The sequence below is a fragment of the Rhincodon typus genome, chromosome 7 (assembly GCF_021869965.1).
Source record: "Rhincodon typus isolate 14 chromosome 7, sRhiTyp1.1, whole genome shotgun sequence".
NCBI classification, from domain to species: domain Eukaryota; kingdom Metazoa; phylum Chordata; class Chondrichthyes; order Orectolobiformes; family Rhincodontidae; genus Rhincodon; species Rhincodon typus.
This window is the reverse complement of record NC_063338.1, coordinates 73,043,041-73,066,529: the sequence shown is the minus strand read 5'-3', so window position 1 is coordinate 73,066,529 and position 23,489 is coordinate 73,043,041. Positions and strand designations below refer to the sequence as shown.

At 40.3% G+C, this 23,489-nt stretch overlaps 1 protein-coding gene across 1 annotated transcript in view; it reads right to left on the bottom strand.

Annotated features, from left to right (window-relative positions):
* Window positions 1–22,462, bottom strand: part of kynu (kynureninase) — a 201,522-nt gene extending 179,060 nt beyond the window's left edge. Inside the window, exon 1 of the mRNA XM_048599241.1 lies at window positions 22,357–22,462. The gene's annotated coding sequence lies outside the window, so the exon portion shown is untranslated. The remainder of the gene's footprint in view (window positions 1–22,356) is intronic.
* Window positions 22,463–23,489: the final 1,027 nt, after the last annotated feature.

Here is a 23,489-nt window from a genome sequence, read left to right as displayed (position 1 = left end):
AGATTTTTCCACTAGGCAGTTGAGAGTTGCAGTTAAGAAGGTTTATTGCCTGTTAAATGCCTTGCTGATAGCCTAACATGCTTTATTAATATTCAGTTTTCTATCTTACCAAACTTCCCAAACAAGCTAGGTGGTGAGAAACCCAAATTGTGGAAGCTAGAGCAGGTACCTGCCAGATTCAGTTCTCTGCTTGCGCCAATATTTCTCCATGTTGCGTTCGATCAAACTGTTGTTCAGGGCATAACCCACAGGCATCAGCTGCACACATCACCATTTCTTGGCATCCAGTATCTGCCAAGGCAATGTGACCATCATGGAACCACTCCAATAGATTAGGAGGCCACTCTGGATGTATATTGCTGGGCAGTTAGCACTGGAGAGCTGTAGGAGGGAAATTTTGCATTCATGACCAGGAATACATTTCACAGACTGGACAAGGTTGCAGTCTCAGGGCTGTTTGTTTGCTCTCTCTGAGCACTCGCTCACTTTGATCCTCCCTGCATGCTCACAGCATCCATGCCTTGCCTGCTTTGTTTTGCTGTGACTATTAGGACAATCATACATCCAGACAGCTTGCCCTGCTGGTCAACAGCCCTCGATCAGGAGAATAACTATTTGTGTTCTGTTAAATCTTTGACACACTCAAGAAGGCACTATGAGATCTTAAAGGGCAGGCTCTGTAGATATCAATATACATTTGCTTGGTTTGATAAAATGGAATTAAATCAAAGAAAAAGAAACACATGAAGCCTGGTGATGACCTGAGGTTTAGAAAAGTCACTGGTTTTATTGTGTTCTGCTGAAGGAATGTGTGCTTATTTAGATTGTGTTGTAACTCAGCAGTAATGAACTGAACTGTCACAGAACGCTAAACAACTAATCTCGTTTAAAAACAGACACCATAAATCAAATGTGACAGTATCGACTATTTATCAGCTAAACTTTTGATTGTCATAGAATTGTGCTGCAAAAATATCATACTCTTGATTGGATTACAGAGAGGTAATACAGAGGGTAACTGGCTTCCACATGATGTAGGATGCTCTAAGCACAGTCCTCCATCCACAGAACTTGATCTATGGCCATGAATTCATCCCTGATGCTGCCATAAAGCCGTTCAGGTCTATACAGAGAGACTAACAGCCAAGGTAAAGGCTAAGGCACTGAAATTTATGCAAACATACAAAGTTATTTACAGTTAAAAGCCACTCATGCAATCAAAGTGCCCTCAACAGTTCTTCTTTCTCTCCCTCCCACTATTTGTAGCATATAGCTTTGCTCCACAGACAGGTGTCTGCTCAGCAATGAAGCCCTTTCAACCTGCAGGTGACGCTTATTTCTGGATGGTTCAGACATGCTGAGAGGCAACAGCATTATATCACATCTAGTCAACACTCTGTCAACCCAGCTCAACATAGCTCAGTTTCCTGGGAATATATAGCCTTCTGGCATCACCTGAGCCTGAGAAAAACCTCTACTTTCATTTTGAGTATTATTAACATAAATTAAATGGTGAGAGGAAGCAACTCTTGTTTCCACTTCCCATTTGCTCACTACTCCAACATTTGTGCTTTTTTCTCTCAGGATATCCACAAATTGAAACCTGCTCAGCCTCTGATGCAGAGGGGAATGGAGCCAGAAGACAGAGACACTGATGATGAAGAAATATTGTCACTTGCTGTTCCAGCCATAGCCGACAGCTCAGATACAGTGTGGATTTTGTTCAACAGGCTGGATATGCACAAGGTAATACACCAGACACAAAATGGCCAGCGGTCAGGCTGGGAGACCTATGTTGCAGTTTGCGAATGGGTGAGGTTGCATGACCTGCTGCAGAGGATTCAGAGGAGGACTTTGATGGGGCAGCATACACAAATAAAAAATCTGATAGGAATCTACACATAAATACATTGTGCTTTACCAGACCTGCCATAAAGTCTGCAGCCACGGAAAGGAAACATTATGAATCTCTATGCCAATCTTGCACTAGTCTTCACTGATCTTGGAGACCACCCTGACCTGAGAACAATTAAGTGATTATCAGATTCATTAACACAAGGATAGAACCTACTGAAGTACAGCAGCTGATAGCAAATGTTCAAACTCTAATTCAGCAAATGAAGAAGTCATTCAACAACTGAATATCGCAGTGAAAACTCCAAAGAAGATATACACATTCAGCAGGAAAGCAACTGATGCCATGTTTACTCAGACTGAGCCAATAGGGTAACAGATCCCAGTGCTCCAAATTTGCTTACAGTGTCCCACAGAAATTTGTTAATCTATGTTCAAGCAAAAATTTGGGATCGCTGTGCATTTACCGACTAACTGACAGTGTCTCAGTGAAGCCCAAACCTGATATCACTTTGCCTTTCAATCAGGCCAGGTTGCTGTCTCCATGACGAGATGGTGTAGTCTAAATCTCAATCAGACAGAGCCAAAGTTTTTTTTTGTTTTTAATCAATCATTCATGGAATGCGAGAGTTGTTGGCTGGCCAGCATTTATTGTCCACGTCTGCTGCCCTTGAGAATGTGTTGATGAGCTACCTTCTTGAAATGCTGCACTCCATTTAGTATAGGTACACCCACAATTCCATTAAGCAGGGAGTTTCAGGATTTTGAATCAGTGTCAGTGAAGGAACAGTGATATATTTTCAAGTGTAGGTATTGAGTGGCTTAGAGGTGAACATGTAGTTGGTCATGTTTCCTTGTATCGGCTGCCCTTCTTCTACATGGAAGGGGTCATGGGTTTGGAAAATTCTAAGGACAGTTGCTGAATTTCTGCAGTACATCTTGTAGATGGTACACAATGTTGGTACTGAGCGTCAATGGAGGAGAGAATGAAGTTTTGCAGATGTGGTGCCAATCAAGCAGGCTGCTTTATCAATAAATGTGGAGCTGGAAAAGCACAGCAGATCAGAGAACATCCGAGGAGCAGGGAAGTCAATGTTTCAAGCGGAAACTCTTCGTTAGGACTGGGAAGCAGGAGGGGCTGTGGTGGGGCTGGTGTAAGGTATGTAGATGGAGATAGGTGGATGCAGGTAGAGGGTTATTGTGGTTGGTCAGTGGGAAGGGTGGAGTGGATAGGTGTGTTGGAAGATGGACAGGTTGGGGGTGGAGATATTTTCAAGCTGGTGAAGTCAATATTCTTGCCATTGGGCTGTAAGCTCCCAAGGCGAAATATCGGGTGTTGTTCCTCCAGTTTACATTTGGCCTCACTCTGACAGTGGAGGAAGCCAAGGATGGGCATGTCACCAGGGGAGTGGGAGGGGGAGTTAAAATGGATGGCAACTGGAAGGTCGGGTTGTTTGGTGCATGCAGATCGCAGGTGCTCTGCGAACCGGTCCCCGAGTCTCCCCGATATAGAGGAGACCACATCGGCAACAACGGATATAGTGGATCAGGTTGGATGAAGTGCAGGTGAATCTCTGCCGGATTTGGAAGGATTGTTTGCAGCCTTGGACGGAGGTTACAGGGGAGGTGTAGAGGCAGGTGTAGCACCTCTTGTGGTTGCAGGGAAAGGTACTGAGTGTGGTAGAGGGGTTGGTGGGGAGGGTGAAGCTGACAAGGGAGTCACGGAGTGAACAGTCCCTGCAGAAAGCGGACAGGGGTGGGAAGGGAAATATTGTTTTGGTGGTGGGGTCTGATTGTAGGTGGCGGAAATGTCGGAGGATGATGCATTGAATTCGGAGGTTGGTGGGGTGGTATGTGCATCTGCAGTCCTTACTGTCTCCAAGTCGCTGAAAACCATACCAAAATAACCCTCTACGTGCATCTAACTATCTCCATCCCACCTACCCTCCCCCCATTCCCATCCCTAACTTTCCGTCCCCTGACAAAGTGTTCTGGCTGCTCCTGTTCTCTGTTCAACAAGACTCCTCAGGGCCCTATTATTATTTATTTAAGTCTGCACTTGTTTGTCTTACCAAAATGCAGCACCTCACATTTATCAGAATTAAACTCCATCTGCTATTCCTCCGCCCACCGGCCCAGTTGATCAAGATCCCACTATACTCTTAGATAACCTTCTTAATTTTGGTGTCATCTGCAAACTTATAAAACCCTGCCTCCAATATTCACACGCAAATCATTTATAAAATGACAAACACCAGTGGACCCAGCACCAATCCTTGCAGCATACTGCTAGTCACAGGCCTCCAGTCTGAACAACAACCCTCCACCACCACACTCTGTCTCCTACAATCAAACCAATTTTGTGTCCAATTGGCTAGCTCTCCCTGGATCCCATGTGACCTAACCTTACTAACCAGTCAGGAAATGTATTCCTTGCTGACCTCTTCCCTGGCCTTGTAGCCATTGTTTTTGGCTTAGATTGTGGGAGTTAGTTGCTCCTTGAAGACTTGGGTGGATATGACTTCCTGCATAGACCTCTTCTCCACCTCTTTATTCTCTTCTTCCAACATCTTTCACTCCCTTTTTTTAATTTTCTCTTCTTCCATGGTTAGACGAAAGTGATATGAACAAACTATTAAAGCACAAGACAGGACTTTCACCACATGCCGACATCAACATTACGTAGCAGTGCAAATCATTAAAAATAAAGCTTTCCAAATTGCAGCAAATTTCTCATGTTTACCTGTCTTTTCAAGTCTGAGAACATTATAGAAACAATGCCCTGGATATTATTAAAATTTGCCTTCAAAATTCAGTGGGAAGTACTTCAATAACAACTCAAAGTGGAGTTTAGCTAGAAACGTGCTATTCCAAATGGAAGTACGTAATAGAACTGAATGTTGGGAAATGATTATAAATCAAAGCAAGTTCAAAGCATAGCAGTTCCCAGGTAATCAAGCCACAAAATCTTGAAGTTAATTACGCCGAGAGATTTATATGTCCGCAAGACTTTCCTTAATGGTGTCATAAAAACATTAAGAAAACTCAAACCATTTAGACTAACATCTAATGGGACATAAAGATGTCACACATTTCCATTTGTGTGGCTAAAAAACCCTCAAGAAACCTTAATGGATATTAAGCTAGAAATGAAACACAAAGCCTGTCATTCTCCAAGCAACACCATGCCTGAGTAGTTCACTGAAATTCACAGGTTTTCACATTTATCAAAAGTAATTGAAAAGTGTAGTGGTGAACCCCTTTGGCAACAATATAACTCAGATTGTTCCAAGGTATGAAGATTACGTTTTGAAATTAAGGTATAAAAATAGAGGTCCTTTCATCTCTCTCCATACAATCTAATAATGTTTCTCTTCGCATTTCACGGAAGTAGTATTTCTGAGACTCTCTTAGCTTCTTATTAAATTAGTTTGGGGGCATTATGTTTTGTTTAATTTTGTAAAAAAAATGTATACATGGCAAATGTACATGATATCATTAAGCCGAGAGGGAAACAATTACAAGGCTGTGTCAGCCTAATGCTATGAACAAGTAGTGTGAGTGTGAAATGAGAGCACGAGTTCAAATATTGTCAGTCATGGCTAACATTGATTCAGCAAGGCCCAAGGAAAAGATAAAAGCTAAACAACTCCATGCTCAGGGAGCAAACCACCTGCAGCTGAGAAGTGAAAAGAGGTCAAAGAAATTGCTTAAAAAATGAATGCTCAGCTTGAGTTTGTGCTCTAGCATAACATTGATAGAAAGTCAGTCATTTATTTCAAATCTTCTGATTTTTATTTCCGTTCATCTTGGTTATGTGCTCAAATGTTCTACATATAAGAGATTTAGTCAAAAAATCAGCCTAGTCCTACTATCAGCAAGAACTGCAAATGCACTGAGACATCAGCAGAATGTTTAATGACAATGATGTATAATGATGTAATGATGCAGATGTCAATGTCACATGGTTATGAAGTGAGGACAGGAAGGGAAAAGAAACCCTGCCAGAATCTTAATAGAATGTGTGTAAAGAATGGTAAATGAAGAGTTTTTGTGGAAAACGCCTCAGACGCAACAAACAGTATTGGAAGATTAATTTCAGTTATACACTAAACACATGATAAAGAATAAGGGGAGAAATTTTTTTTTCCATACTCTTAATTTAAGGAAACCTTTTGTCAATCCATCCAGAAAGTCCCAATTCATATGACAGCATTCAAATGGTTTTCAAATGAATCGAAATTATAACATTGGCATATGCTAAAAGAAAGAAGACCACCAAATCAATAGTGAGTTGGTCACACCAAATTCGTTAATATTTTTTGTTTTAAAAGAATTAAAGTAAGATTAAAGTTAAAGGGAAAATTAAATCAATTTATTATACAGTGTTCACTGTTCATGGTTACCTCTGCCTTCCTAAATAATTCTAAATTAATAGTTTATTGCACAAGCAAGAGCAATGCCAGGCGAAGATTCATGTGATTGAATTGATCTGGGTGGCTGAGTCAAGTGTGTGTCAAAAGCAATGAACTTGCAACAACTGGAACTTCAAATTCTACTAAGTTATATCATAGAGTTCAAGGCTGCATTTTCAGCTGTTTCATCATCAACTGAGTTGAAATAGATGCAATATTTTCAGCAATTCACTGTAGTCCAAAGGTATTTCTCAGAGCTAAGCGGTTTAAAATACTATTGAAGTAAATGTTGTCAATGTTTCACAGAATTGTCAAAAGGTCAGATTGTAGAATAAGTCCACACAATAAAGGTATCAATACTTAGCTCACTCGAAAAATTTTCATCACAGTCTAATTTTACAAAAAAGGTTTGCGAGTTCCAATTAAATTGTTGTGCTTTACTTTGGTAGAATTAAATCGAAATCAAGACAAAAGATTATATAATTGTAAACACAAATCACACTGAATGCAATCCAGTATTTTTTTTATTCATTCGCAGTATGAGGGTGTCACTGTCAAGGCCAGCATTTATTGCTCATTCCTAATACCATACTGTGATAAAATTTAAAAAGTTCAGATAAGACAACATTAATGAAATAGGCTACGGCCCAGAATCCAGAGCAGAATTTATCACCACTGGGAGCCTCAGCTAATTGCTCTAATTTATCAGGACTTGGAGAAAGCTCTAAAAATTAAGCTGACACTTTACAGTGTAAGGAAGGCATATTTTGAGTTGTGATGTAAGGTATCTCACCTTCAAGATATCGTTTCCTGAAGAGTTTGGATTTCAAGGTATGGTATATGGACTAAAATTAACTACGCCAGTCTCTCCAGAACCATGACATTAAACCAGTTTGTGCCTCCTGGAGTGTTAATGGATATGCGTTTATACTGTCAGGTTTATGACTAGAGAAAGAAAACATCAACCAATTAGCTCAGTAGAGTCTAGGATGAGCAAGTTTAAAAAAAAGAATACTTCGAAAGATTTTGGACAATTCAAAAGAGACTTGACTAAAGTCAGAAGCAAGCATAGTCTCTCCTAGAGAAAGAAAATTACTGAGAGGAATTAAGGAAATCGGTGACCTCATTGAAAGAGTATAGTTGCAAAACTTCCGGATCAAGGGTGCTTGGTTGGAAATCTGCATTGGTTATTCAAAGCTGAGAAAGTTCAATATCTCAGCTGTGTGAGTACTCAAGAGAAAAGGCCTCACATGAGACTGGAACTGGGCAGAAGCAGTTACATCAAACTGATGAATTTGACAATAAGCAAAACGTCCCTGGTTTTTGAGCAACTGGAAAATATTGGTGTTGTGGACTACATGGAATTTTGTTTTGCCATGTGTTTTGAAATCTTTCAAACTATGTAGAGAACTTGGTTTGTTTCATTTTTATTTTTATTTCTTTTGTGTAATTAATCTCTCTCTTATTGTTAAAACTAAATTTGTAGCCTTGCGTGTCTATAAAAGGCCATCACATTAAATTAGAATAAAAATAAAATATAATCTATCAGGGAAGATTTTGTTCTGGGCTCTGATTTGTCCAGCAGAAATATCGGCTGGGATCGTAATACAAGAACCTTTCCTCGCTTTAATTAAGGTTTTATGACTGTATCCAAATTAGCCATTTTCAGTCATTTTAAATCAGACGTCTTAATGATAGCACATTGACACTGGGTTATATTTTCCACTTGTAAAGCATGTCATTCTTCACTGGTGCGTGCAATGATCTGACTTAGAGCAAGCCTCTGTAATACATAGACCAGTGGTTGTGTTCTCATCTCTACCAAAGAAAATGTGACAGTCAGCACCCAAAATGAGAGCCAGAAGAGAATAACTATTATTCAAAGCCCAACTTCGTAGAGGTATCACATATTCTAGCTGAGGAAACTTGTGGAACAACCTCCACAAGCGGAAAACTTTGGAGCCCAAATGGCACAATCAGTTAGGAATGGAGCTGGGGCAAAACATTACCTTTGAGAGATGCAAGAGGATGAAGGACTGTTTCCAGGTTCTGAAAGTACTCCTGGGTAAAGAGTCACCAGTTGCAATTTTGACTGAACTCCTCCTTTGATCAATACAGTGATAAGTTCACCATAGAATTAAGGGGCAGTGGGGTGGGGAGCCAAGCAAGCTGTCTAAACAGAATGGCCAAACAGAAGCGTTAGAACAGCATCCAGCTTCAGGTCTTCCATAGTAAAGTGTTTCTTCGTCACTTTTTTAAGGAAAAAATACAAAATCGAGAAAGCAGGCAGGACATCACCATGTCATGGAAGCCAATCTATTTACCTCACTCTCTCTGAGGCAGGATGTGTCTCTAGGCTCACCAGAAGCATTGGTAGTATGCTTCTAGGCAGTTCAATTACTCTTGCCAACTATACTTGGGAAAATTCTGTAAATAAAAATTAAATGCAAATTCAAAAATGTATGCATGTTATCAATGGGGAAGAGACCCTCTTTTAACTATACCCCAGCTCACGCAGTCTATGAAAGTCTGTAGGTCAAGCATGAACCTCCTTTTAGGCAGTTCAAGGCTGCAGACCCCTCCAAAAAAAACATTTTTGTGAAAAATTTAAGTTGACCTCTTAACTTACCCTTACCAAGGCTCTTAATGAATCTCAAATCAGAAATTGCTGGAAAAGCTCAGTAGGTCTGGCAGCATTTGTGGAGAGAAAGTGAAGTTAAAATTTCTGATCCTTTTTCAGAACTCTTATTGTGTCTGATTGCCTGTTCAGCTCATGGGGCTGGTCTTCGATGCAATATCCTACAATGGCTGATCTTTGGAATGTTGGCTGTGTACCCTACCTTTAATGGAGATTAATTTAAGATGAACTTCCTTGTGTCATGTGTATATAATGCTGTGAGCCTGGCTAGCAGTTATCTGCTAACAGTGTGCAAGTTGCACGCATGGAAATCTATTTGTTTACTGCAATTTCTGCATCACATATTGTAATGTGTTTCACTGTGTTAAGTAAACTAGCATACAGGTAATCATTCCTGTTGAATGATTGATTGTGAGACTATTATCAATAATATAACAGGAAATAACCTCAGTAATTAACACACCGGTCAGCCTCATTATTTTTACACCCCATCCTCCTCTGTTGTCAACCTTTGAGTTTCGAGTAAATGTTCAAAATTATAGTCATTTCAATGACTTTTGATCTCTTCAAAAATAACATTTTTTTAAAAACTCATTTTAATTCATGGATGGGGGCATCACTGCTTAAGGCATTTATTGACCATACACACTTCAAGAAGGTAGTTGTAAGTTTTTTTTCTTGTAGCTTATAGAAAATGGGTACACCCACAGAGCTCTCAGGAAGGGAGTTCTAGGATATTGACCCTGTGACAGTGAAAAAACAATCATTTAGTTCCCAAGTCAGTACGGTTTGTGACTTGGAGATAAACTTGCAGATAGTGGCGTTCACATGCATCTGCTCCCTTCACTCTTCAAGGTGGAAAATGCAGTCAAAAAGTTGGTGAGTTCTTTCAGCGCATTTCATAGATGATATACATGGATACCACAGTGTGTCAGTAGCTTAGGGAGTGAATATTGGTAGTAGAGGGGGAGAAATCAACAATGCTGCAATGTCATAGACAATGTCAAGGTTCATGAATACTGACAGAGCTGCACTCATCGAGACAAGTCAATAATATTCACACTCCTGACTTGTGCCTTGTAGATAGCATTCAGACATTGAGTAAACTGGAGTGCGTTGCTCACCATAAAATTTCTGGCCTCTGATGTGGTTTTGTAGACACAGTATTTATATAGCTGTTTCAGTTCAGTTTCTCGTCTAAGATATTACCAAATAGATACATTTAGGGAATCCTTGGTAGCAAATAGTATGAAATATAGTCCTTTATCTAAATCTTTCAGTATTTGTGACAGTATGCCTTAATCATGGTTTTGAGAGTCTGCTGGTATCTTTCCAAAAGTACCTTTGTTTGAAGATGATACATAGTTGATGTCAATTGTTTTATATTCAAACTGCTAATGACCTCTTGGTAAACTTCAGACATGTACTTAGAACCATGGTTACATTTTAATTCAATTGGTAGCCCAAAATGCGTAAAAGCTGTTATAGCTTTTCCACTACTATTCTAGATGTAATGGCCCTTAAAGGAATTAAGAAATTGGCTCCTGGAAATTGAGTTATCATATCCATAATTGTCGGGGCATATCAGTGTCCTGCTTTTGCTTTCAATAAAGTCCTACAGATTCTATTAATCTTCCAAATGGTTTTCAACATAATGGAGTACTTGTCCATCAGCGGGGGCAAAGGCCTAGTGGTATTATCGCTGGACTATTAATCCAGAGACTCAGATAACGTTCTGGGGACTTGGGTTCTAATCCTGCCATGACAGATGGTAGAATTTGAATCCAATAAATATCTGGAATTAAGAGTCTAATGATGACCATGAATCCATTGTCGACTGTCAGGAAAAACCCATCTGGTTCACTAATGTCCTTTAGGGAAGGAAACTGCCATCCTTAGCTGGTCTGGCCTACATGCAATTCCAGACCCACAGCAATGTGGTTGACTCTTATCTGCCCTCTGGGCAATTAGGGATGGGCAATAAATGCTGCCTAGCCAGCGACGCCCTCATCCTGTGAATGAATAAAGAATAAAAAAAGTAGTAAATGCAGTAAATGTAATCAGCACAAGTTTTCCTTGCCTGTGTTTGACTTGATGTCATGAGGCTTCATGGGGTCCAGAGTCAATCTTGAAGACTTCCAGAGCAAGTCTCTCCTGACAGCATACCATTGTACCATCACATCTGGTGAGTCTGCCCTGCCATTGGGACAGAACATATCCAGGGATGGATATAAGGTAGTACAGATGGAAAAATTTACAGAGATAGGCAAAAGTTTAACCAGGAAGAAATCTAAACGTAAGAATGAGAATTTACAATTTAAGGAATTGAGGAATCAAGAACTAATGCAGACCACTAAGCAGGGTTGGGTGGTGGAATTTGCCTTTAGTTAGATTTTCTAATTGGATTGACGTTTATACAACACGGACATTGAGTCAAGACAGCTTTTAAATTGGGGTCCGGAGCAGTTAAAAAAAAATACACTGAGACAAGGTCATAATTATGCAATGCTATGGAGATGGAAGAAGACAGTCTTTGTAATGTAGAGGGTTTAGCATTGCAAGTTCGACTCTGTATAAAATGGAGGACTGTGGCTGTCTACAACTTGATTCAAACTGAAAGGTTAATTAGGGTCAAGGAAGTGTGTACAGTGTTTATAATAAGGATGAAAAATGATAGCTTCTATCTTCCCAGTGTTCAACAGGAGGAAATGATGCCTCATCTAACACTGGATGCCAGACAAACACCCTGACAACACAGGGATAATGCCGTGACTGAAAGAGACAAAGCTGATAAGTTTGTGGTGAAATTTGAGTCTATGTGTTTAGATTATGTCATCAAGAAGCAGCAGATAAATGAGGAAGGAGTAGCACAGGAATAAGAGCTGTAGTTATAAAGGTAAGCATGATACCAAGAACAGACAGTTTCACAAATTGGCAACAGATGACATGCATCAGAAATGGATTAATCAGGTCAAAGAGGCAGAGAGGTCTCTTTGAGAGTGATTAGGACTGCTGCCTCACATTGCCAGGGACCCGAGTTTGATTCCAGCTTCGAGCGACTGTCTGTGTGAAGTTTGCACATTCTCCCCGTGTCTGCATGTGTTTCCTCCGGCCGCTTCGGTTTCCTCCCACAGTCCAAAGACGTGCAGGTTAGGTGAACTGGCCATGCTAAATTGCCCATAGTGTCTAGGGTGGAAAATGCAGTGATGGGGCAGGTGGTGGGTCTGGATGGGATGCTGTTCTGAGGGTCGGCGTGGACTTCTTGGGCCGAATAGCCTGCTTCCATACTGTAGGGAATCTATGGTTCTATAAGGTCAAAGTGGAGAGGAAATTACATTATAGCGTGTCAGTTTCAGAAGATTAAGGGCATTTTATTGCTGTGACAGGTTGTGTGGATATTTGATTGTTAAATCAAAAGCACTAACGTAGAAGAAAAATTTTAAAAAGTTATGTTTTGACCAGGTCTTAAAGAATAATGTTACGCTGAAATTCTGTACATCCACCCCTCAGAGACGGCCATTCTCTTTTATTCTAATCAGTCTGAGTTATTTTTTGACATTAGGAGTGCACATCTGATCCATAATGGTGGTGACGGGCCTCATTAGGGAAAAATCAGATTGTTTTTTTTCTATCACTTTTGCCATTTCAAGAACTGGCAACCTACTTAGGTTGTGATATTCTGGAGGATCACATATCAATGTCAAAGACAGTGGCATCTCTGCCTATGAGTGATTATGATCAGGTCACCTTTGGTTGCTAGCCCTAATGAAGAATTTACTTTCCTTCAGAAGAAACTATTGATCCATCATAAAATCATTTGATGACTAAATTAATTTTAAAGCAAGACACACTGTGGTTTAGTTATGAACTGCCGGCAAAAAGCTTACCTTCACCAATCATTTATATTAAGGGTCAGCAGTGTTTTAGGTGGATTTAAAAAAAAACCTTTTAATTATTTGATGTGGTGTCAGCAGAAAGCAAAAAATAGTCTATGAGGACTCATACAGTAACAGTTCACTCTGAATTACAAGAAGAGGATGCAGGATTAGGATCATTAAGATGTTTGGATTATTCATCTCCCCAGTTACTTTGAAAAAGACCATTGGCTGCATCTTATGTATTTTGGCAAAATGCAAGTTGCGTTGAGTTTCTTGGAGGGTTGGTCAATGCGAGGCCTAATGACTTACCTCACTCTATCTTACCACCTATCATCTCATTAATTATGGGGTGTTCCCAAAACAGTTTGCAACTCAGCAGATATCCCAGAATTCATCAGCATCTCTTGCAACTGTGCCACCTTTAAAATCCCATGATGTACCTGGATTAACAGTGTCAGTCCGGAGGTGCTCTTTCTGACATTTGCCCTGGACGTGGTAGGTAGGAAAAATCTGTAGTTCACTTTACGGCAGGATTCTGGAGGTTCTGCTGGATGGGGTTGTGAAGATGCAGAAATTTGACTTCCTCAAGAACCATCAGTGGAGGCCACAACACCAGACCCTGACAGCCTATTCTGAGGTTACCACCCAAGTCAGAAAGTCTCAGCCATGTGCAGATTGCACAGCAATATAGGAAGAAGGCCAATGACCTTTTCCACTCTGCCATGGTAAATTTTGCAGTTTTCTGTTTGATACCACACACTCACTCTCTTTCCACTGCTGTACCCACTTCCTATCAAGGTTTACATTCTACCTCTCTCATTGTTGCTTGTAACATCTTCCCACACTTGCCACCCACCCAATCTGCAACACCACTAACCCTGCATGCCCTCTCTGCTGCCCACTCACTTGATCAGGGCACTTGTCCACCTGCGCCAATGATATTAACTGTACCATGCACTTTCATCTCCTATAGTACTTTCCTCTCTCCCATTGCAGGATGAAATCATCCCAAAATAGGGGGGAAAGAGTTAAGATTGGTGATGTACTGCCCATCATTTGGCTCCTCACCCCTTATGCAGAGGGGGTCCTGACTCTAGCCATTCCAAGCAGGGCTTGGACTTGTATCAGACATTGCCCTTGATTTACTGTGCCGGGAATCCCTGAGCAAAGTAGTGTGAGCCTCGTATTGCTAGCAGTGGGGAGAAGTGTCTAAAGGCAAGGCTGAGCAATGCAAGCAAGGGTGCTGTTAGCATCCAGGTAGGCTCAGAGTAAGTGAACACAATGATAGTAAGAGAAGAGCCCAGAGATAAAATCTGGTCTAGATCATGAGTTTGGTGTGTGTCTCTGAGTGCAAAGTGCCTTTGTTGCAATACTACAATGAGAGTTGTCAGTGCAGGGGGATCAACAGTGGATCAGAGATATGCCATGAAGGTTCTTAGAGGTTGGCACATGTCAAATGCCAATGTCTGTGGACATGGGGTGCATTTGACTGGTGCCCACAGAGATGTTGCTCCAAGATGTTGCTGCCCTGTTTCCAACATGGAAGACATTTGAAACAAGAGGTGAGCTGCATTGCCAGGTGTCCTCTCTGGTTTCCTTGTTGAGATTTCCTGACAACAGACTTGGTTGGAGAATGTGACAAGATCAAAGTGTATAAGAAAGTGGCAAGTTGAGCTGTTAATCAGTAACAATCAACATTGTTTGGCAATTCATTGCTGCCTCATGAGAATCTCACTTTTGGCACTTTTGGAAAGCATAAAAATGATCTCAATTATAAGATGGGCTTTGCTGGAGTTGTTGCCCAGTTCTGCTGTACATCTCACCCTAGCCCAAGCTGATGAGACCTGTAAAAACTTCTGCCCGAAAGCTTTCACTGTATATTTGACTATGGATTGAAGTAGGAAATTGTTTTACAACAGAAGACCGAGGAGAGAATTACTTTTACTGAAACTCATTTTAAGTCATGTTTACACTGCGGCTTTGCAAGCAGAGAGGGACAGTGTGTGAGGAGGCAGCCTGACTCTGGAAGTTTGTGCATAACGTGAGATTTAGCTGGTGACAGGTTGCTGGTTAGTTTATGGAGTTGTGAGCAGTTATGGACGCCAAGGTCATGAGTCTGACAACAATGATCTGATTGGTTCCTGGGGGGGTGTGTGTGGGTGTGAAAAATACTGCCTGAAGTCTTTGGACTGCTGTAAAGACAGATGGTGCATTTCTTTCTCCAGTAAAATAACAACAGTCTGAAAAAAAAAGCTTATTTTCTCTGACTGGCTGCTGTAAGCATTTCTTCTCAACAAAGTATTAGAGGCTTTATAACACTTGAGCCAGTCAGTCTGTACCACCTGTAACGAAGTAAGAGGACCTGAATGAAAAGATCATAGAACTGAAGGGCATGGAAAACATATTAAAAAAAACTCGAATCCTGAGGATTGTTACATTGAAAATTCCTCAGTTTCCAAAATATTTTGTTTCTCCTGCTTTATTTGTCTGTTTGTGAGTGTGATTTTAGAGGGGTTAGAGTTTAAACCGCTGGAATTTATTGTTTATCGTGGTTATATCCCATTTATTTGCAATGGATGGTAGTTCTCATTAAGTACAGAAATGTGGTCTGTGTTTTCTGTTAACCAGGGTTTCTCCAAAAGATAAACTGGGGACTTTGCGTACTTTGACAACATTTGAACTTCGGGAATAGGGAAGTGTGATTTCCAGCATGTTACCTCAGTGAGGCGTGACACTTATTTTGGTTCATTCATGGGATGCACCAGTTGCTGGCTAAGCCAACATTCATTGTCTCTGGAGAAGGTGGTGGTGAGCTTGTACTGCTGCAGTCCATGAGGCATAGGTACAATCGCAATGCTGCTAGGAAATTAATGAAAATAAATGTCTCACTTCACTGTGGTAACATGTTGGAAATCAAACCCTGCCATTCCCAGGGTTATCATGAAAGTTAAAAATGTTAACAAAGCACTGTCATGCACCAGAATACAAAAAAAAGAATTAGAAGAAATGTAGGTCAGGAGGTGAGCTTCTTAATTCAGAATTCTCAGCTTCTGAGCTATTGTTGTAGACAGAATATTAATATTAGTGGGCCAGATCACTTTCTGGTCAATGGTAACCTTTAAGGTGTTGAAAGTGGGAGGTTCAGCAATGGTTACACTAGTGAACAATAGGGACAATGATTGAATTCTTTCTTTTTGGACATAAATATTGCAAGTACAGTACTTTTCAATTGCTGCCGTTGGTATATATATCTGACTATCATTTTGGAAAGGATACAATTTAAAAAAAATGGAAACAATTCTTTTGCTGCATCAATCAAGTTAAATTAAAGGATACCCAAGTAGCTTTACACCATGTAATACACTATTAATTACTTCTGTGCCAAGGATCAATCATATTTTACCTGTCTCTTTAAGGCCACAAGGTCCAATGGATATAGATAGGCACATCTCAAATCTAATTACTGCTAGTTAGGTGTCGAAGCCAAAAGCGAGCTAATTATTTCTTTGTCAATTGCAACTGCTTGTAAATCTTTGATTTCCTCCAAAGTCAGACATGTCAGTAGAAACTGACTAGCTCATATTCTCTATCATTAATGATCCTTTTGTAATGTTTCTCTGAGAAGATGTAATCTGAAAATTTGACAGGTAAAGGCAAGTTAGACAGATATGTCAAAGAAATTCTGCCATATCTGTGGCTTAGTTTGTACAATTTTACCTCTGGAATGGATAATCTAATGCAGGACTGTGGGAGTGCTACACTGGTAGAGTTTAATTGTAGTGAAAGTGCCCACACAGTGTTCAGGGAACAGAGTTGCTTTTCCATCAATGCTGTTTCATTTCAATCATGTGCTTTCAATCTGGCACCTAGGAAGATGTCCGTTGTTATTGGAGGTCAGTCATTTCAGATCTAGGTCATCACTGAAGGACTTCCTCAGGATACTGTTGCAGGCCATCTTCAACTGCATCATCAGTAGGTCAGAAGTGGGGATGTTCACCAATGATTGCACAATGTTCAGCATCATTTGTGACTCCTCAGATACTGAAGCAGTCCATGTTCAAATTCAACAAGAAAATATCCAGGCTTGGGCTAACAAATGGCAAATAACATTCACACACCACAAATTTCATGCAATGACCATCCCCAATAAGAGACAATCTAACCATCATTCCCAGACATTCAATGGCATTGCCATCACTGAATCTTCCATTATTAAAATCCTGGGGATTACCATTGACCAGAACTCAACTAGACTTGACATATAAATACAGTGGCTACAGGAGCAGGTCAGAGGCTAAGCATACTGCAGTGAGTAACTCACCTCCTGACTCCCCAAAGCCTGTGTACCATCTACAAAGTCACAAATCATGCCAATGATGGAATACTCTACATTTGTCTGGATGAGTGCACTCAAAAAGCTTGACACCATCCAAGACAAAGTAGCCTGCCTCATAGGCACTGTATCTTCAAACACCCACTCTGAGGTTCAGTAACACAGCTGTGTATTATTTATAGGACGAACTGCAGAATTTAGCCAAAGGTCCTTAGACAGCACCTTCCAAACCCATGTAGGAACAAATCACTGCAAATGCTAGAATCTGAAGAAAATGCTGCAGATCACAACTGGTCAGGCAGCATCCAGGTGGAGAAAGCAAGCTCACATTTTTCAGTTTAATTTTAGTTTGCTTTCTCTCCACAAATGTTGCCTGACCTATTGTGATCTCCTGCATTTTTTGTTTTTAGTTCCTTCCAAACCCATGATCATTTCCATCTAAAAGGATAAGGGTAGTAGATACATGGGAAACACCACCACCTCCCCTTTCCCCTCCAAGCTACTAACCATCTGGATTTGGAAATATAACACTCAATGTTTCTTCACCGTCCCTGGATCAAAATCCTGGAATTCTCTTCCTTAGGGCATTTTAGATCTAAAAACAGCACATGGACTGCAGCAGCTCAAGAAGGTAGCTCACCACCATCTTCTCAAGGGCAATGAGGGATGGGCACTAAACATTGGCCAGCCAATGTAGCCCACCTACGACAAGAGAGTAAAAAAAACACTGCTCTGGAAAATTCCAACAACTGAATTTAGGCCCTTGGTGGATGGAAATCCTGGCTCCAAGATTGCTGGCCAGTGGGAGGACATCCGTTCTACAATACCAGCAATATTAGGAGTAGTGGCCCCTGCCAATATTGTACAAAGGTCTATGTGAAGGATAGTCAATGGATCCTCCAGAGTAAGGTAAGGCAGGATGGAGTTCCCAGCGAGCATGGACAATTGGACTGCCTGGAGTGGCGGCGTTGGGGGATGTGGGGGAGGACTGTTGGGGTTGAGAAAGTGGGTGTTGGATAGGGAGGGTGGTTTTAATGATGGCAGTACAGTGGCTTCCTGTTTGCCCAACTTGGTCTATACCAACTAGTCAATGAGGCCTCAAATTTAGTCCCACCACATTAGTGTCATGACCATGGACCAGACCTGCAAAGTATCACACGCACTTTAAGTTTGTAATTCCTGATTGTCTTTTAAATAGAGGGCTGAAACAGTTAAAAACATAGCTACAAATGTAACTTGTGTGGTTGTCTGAAGAGAAATCTGCAGAATATCACAGCTAGAGATGGAAAGGGATCTTCAAACAATAGCCCTTCAAAAGGGTGGGGAAGTTGGGAAGGTGCAAGTCAAAATAGACTGGGCACTGATGTTGTGATGACAAACCTAATGAGGGGCTCACAAACTCCTGTCAACAGCAAATTATTCCCTGTGGATTATGTCCCAGACTCCAGACACATTTTGTCCTTTTCCTTTTAAAGAATACATAAGTACAGCGATTAGAAAGTCACTTTCAATTCTAATGTGGCGTGTTAGTGATTCCGAATTCTCATTCTCAAACTGCATGTGAATTCTACTAAATTATGGTCACTGCCCCATAGGGGTTCCTTCACCTTAAGCTCTATAACCAAGTCTATCTCATTTCACATCACCAAATCTAGAATTATCTGTTCCCTTGTAGGGTCTACCACAAGCTGCTCCAAAAAAAAATCTTGGAGACATTCCACAAATTCCTTTTCTTGACATCAGCTGCAAACCTGATTTTCCCATTACACCTAAATATTGACGTCCTCCATGATTATTGTAATAATGCCATTTTTACGCTCTTTTCGACCTCCTGATTTATTTTCTTTAATACATCCTGACTACTGCTAGGAGGCCTATACACAACTCCCATCAAGGTCTTTTTCCTTTGTGATTCCTCAACTTTACCCACATAGATTCTATGTCATTCTATCGATTTAATTTAATTTCATTAGAAGGACAGGGTACCAAATGCAAAAGAACTCCAACACCTGCAAGTTCCCTCCAAAGTCATGCATCATTTGGACCTGGAATTTTTTCACTGTTCCTTCAATATCACTGGTTAACAATCCTGGCACTCCCTTTCTGTGGATGCTTCTATAACACAAAGACTATAATTGTTCAAGAATGCAGCTCACCACCACCTTCTGCAGAAGAATTAGGATTGGCAACAAACCTTGGCTGAGCCGGTGAGGCCCATGCTCCCATTATGTACTAAAAGAAGCCATCATTTTACGTAATAATTATAATGGAGTCAGACTGTCAACAAGAACCTATCAAACAGAATAATCTGAAGAGGATTGCCAAATTTCCCCATTTTCTGTTCCATTCTCAAACTATCCAGACAAGTTAACTGTGTATGGAACAATCTATCAATGCAATAGCTTCAAATGAAGGGTATTTACCAAGAAGAGAAAGGATCAAGCCATAATTTATACATTTATATACCATGATTCTGGAATCAACTTGCAATGACCATGGTTGGGTAGTTTGTTGATTGTTGAGAGGGGATCACATGATCAGTCAATTAACCCTCTTTTGACATTTAAGAAAATACTTTTGTCCAAGCGAATGAGAACAGAAGAGGAGAACAAATGTAGCTGAAGCACTTAGCTGACTGTATTTCCTTGCTCTTCCTCTCTCTCTCTCTTTCTCTCTCCATCCACCATTCAAACTTGGTGCTGCCTTTGTTTGATCAGTCACATGCTATGAGTAGTATTTGAAAAAATCCAGCTGTTATTATTCTAAGAAGAAAAGATCTGTCAACGTTTTTAAATCATTCTTCATGCCATAGGAGCATAAGTTGCAGGAGCAGATATAGGCCATTCAAACCCTCAAATCTTCTCCACCATTCAATGGCTATCATCGCTGATCTGATAATCCTCAAATCCACTTTCATGCTTATCCTTTATTCCCTTAATAATTAGAAATCTGTTTATCTCAGCCTTGAATTTACATATCAGCACAGCCCTTATAACCCTCTAAACAAAGAATTCCTTAGATTCTTTGCAGTCAGAAAAAAATAAATCCTTCTTCTTCACTGTCTTCTATGAGCAACCCATTGCACTCTTGTTCTCGGCTCTCTCATAAAGAGAAACAACTTCTCTGTATCTACCTGATTAGGCATCCTAAGAACCTTGTATGATTCAATAAGATCTCCTTCCATTCTCTTAAACCTTATGAACCTTCACAGGACTGCCTCTGATGGCACCAAATCTCTCCTTAGAAAAGGGGACTGAAATAACTGCTCAGAGGCTGGTATCCCATCACAAATTCACCTTTTATGTACCTGTGCACAGTACACTAGCTGTGACCAGCCAGCTCAGAGTCAGTCCCTTGAACTGAGGAGATTCTAAATCTCCTGTTTATATTAGTCAGTCAAATCTTTCCTGATTGGCCCAGGTTAGCAACCCCAATCAAGGGCCTTGTTGTCAATGAGGTCCACCTGGTTCCAATCACCACGTGGTATAAACATTTCACAATTTTGCAGGAAGGACCTAACTTGTGCTTTGTAAAATTTTACAAAGACCTTGTTTTCTATGCTCCATTCTCTTTGAATGGAAGCCAACATTTCATTTTCCTTCCCAATTACCTACCAAACTTGAATGTTAGCTTTTTGCGACTCATGCACAAAACCTCCAAAAAGACCATTGAGCTCAGCCTGAAGCCTTGCAAGTTATCAATCTACAAATTCCACATACCAATGACTTCTATTAAACATTGAAAGTGCTTGTCATCTATCCTTTTTAATTAGTTTTGAGTGCATGTGCATGTGAAATCTTGAATGCATTTGTGAGAGAGAGTTAGAGCGTCTTTATTATTTTTACTTAGATTTGGTGTTTAGTACAATAAATACAACTTTCTCTTCTTTGAAAACCATACAAAATATTTGTCAACCTGTCTGTTTATTTTACAAAAACAGCATTTTAGTCCAACACTGAATTGGTAAGCATAGCCATATTAAAGAAAACAAAAACTTGCTATGGTTAAACCAATGGGCTAAAAGGGCAACCATTGTATTCCCATCTCACCTGCACCTATCACATTCAGCTTGTACTTTGACTAAAACCAGTATTTCTTTATCATTGTTAGGTTAAAATCCTAAAACTTTCCACCTACCAAATCAGAGGAAGTACCTTCACCTCCTGGACTACAGATGTTCAACATGGTGGCTCACCACCGTTTTCTGTGTGCATGAACTTTGTTAACTGTTTGTAGTATGAATGGCTTTGAATAGTGATTTGAGAAAAGTGAGGGAAAAAAAAAATGTGGCAAAGGTCAGGATTGCAAAGAAATGCTGAAGTTTCTTAATCGTGATCTGAAATCTAAATAGAAAATGCATGAGAAACGCAGCAGCAGAAGTCTGAAGAAGAGTTGTATTTGCTTTTAAATTTTAATTCTCTTCCTCTTTCCACAGATGCTGCCAGACCTGCTGGGTTGCTTCACTATTTTCTGCTTTTATTTCAGATCTCCAGCATCTGCAGTACTTGGCTTTTATCAATGTAGAGGAAACATGGTGTGAGATAAATTAGAAATCACAGTAGTTGCCAAAGCAAATTCACAGGCGTCAGTTCTGAAGAAGTCATACCAGATTGGAAACATTTACTCTTGTTTGTCTACTAATATTGTATATCTTGCTGAGATATTCAGACACCAAGTTGGAGACATCCATTTGCCAACATCAGGCTTCCGAGAAAGAGCTGGACAACTTAAAGTGCAATTAAAGAACAGACAGTATATATCAATGAGGCAGAATTAAGTTCCAATTCCACACAGCTTGGCAGTTAGAAATATATTTAATGGGTGATCTTCCGTGAGAAACAATAATGGAGAACTTGTTTTCCCTCTTAGATGGATCAACAAAGAACGTACAATTACACTGGAAACCTCTTTGCAGGACTGCGGGTTGAAAATATGATCCATTTTATTACGTACCACTCCAAAAAAATGATATTGAAATTCAAAAGGTTGACAACTGCAATGCATGTGGCAATAATAAACTCAATAAAATGTGTTGTCATTTCTTTGCCTTCCTTCAGACAATATGAAAATATCATACACTTGAAAAACATCTTTGCTCTATTAAAGTTCTCAAAAGTCAAAGGTTTATATTTCTTTAATATAAAATACAACGGCTGGCTAATTCCAAAGGCAACACACAACTCAGGAATCCATTTTACCGCAGCTCGTTGCTGTATGATAGATTAAAAAAAGACTAACCTCTTTGTTTTAATTTTCCTCAACCTTTTGGAGCTTTCCGTTTTGAGAGTGAAGTTGTCAATCCCAACTCAATTGCACTCCAACAACATGAACCAAGTTAACAGCTATAACACTAGGGATAAAGAAAACAATCTACCTCAGCCTTGTGAAATATTGAAAAAGTCCTTGTGAATTGTGGACTGTTCTGTAATTTATTAACAGAGCTCATGTTGTCAATCTACACATCCACAAATACAATCAGTCCCCAGGTACATGCATGTTTATAGGTTACCAGATCTTTCAGTTCAAAACTAATCACTCAAAGGACCATGGAATGTTGCATGTCAATAAACTGGGTTATTCCAAAGGATTTTAAATGGAAAGAGTTTATGAAGAAAGGACTCAAAACGTCGACTCTGCTTTGTCTCCAAAGATGCTTCCAGACCTGTTAAATTACTGCAGCATAGATTTCCTGCAGTGGAAATAAAGGCTACTCAGTCCATCGACTCTGCACTGACCCTCCGAAGAGATTCCCACCCTATCCCTTTAACCCCATATTTACCATAGATAACCCACCTAACCTGCACAGGGCTGTGGGAGGAAACTAGAGCACCCAGAAGAAACCCACACAGACAGGGCCCTGGAGAATAGGAGAACATGTAAACTCCACCCAGACAGTTGCCCAAAGCTGGAATTGAACCTGCGTCCCTGGTGCTTGAGGCAATTGTGCTAATCACCATGCCATTGTGTCACAATTTCTGCTGTTGCTTCAGATTTCCAGCACTAGCAGTTCTTTGTTTTACTACGCAGTGGAAAAAACTTGTGTCCTGAAGCATGCTAACTGGAAAAGTTGCCGTGCAATTCAAGAGACTGGCCCGGAGTGTATGCTCAGTGGTCAAACGAGACTCCTCAGCCACGCGGGTAACTGAAGGGATTTCCACAAAAGGTGATGAAGTTATTATTAGGAATCCAGAGATCAGACTTTGAAGGGATATAAACTGGACTGCCAATTTGTTATCTGCTGTTTTATACTTTTTGTGCTAAGCCACGATTTATCCCATTCTGTTCTAACTGCCCACTGGCTGTAATCATCCTCCCTACAAATGGGAGATGGACAGATGATTAAAATGATCTTCACACCACATTTAGGAAAA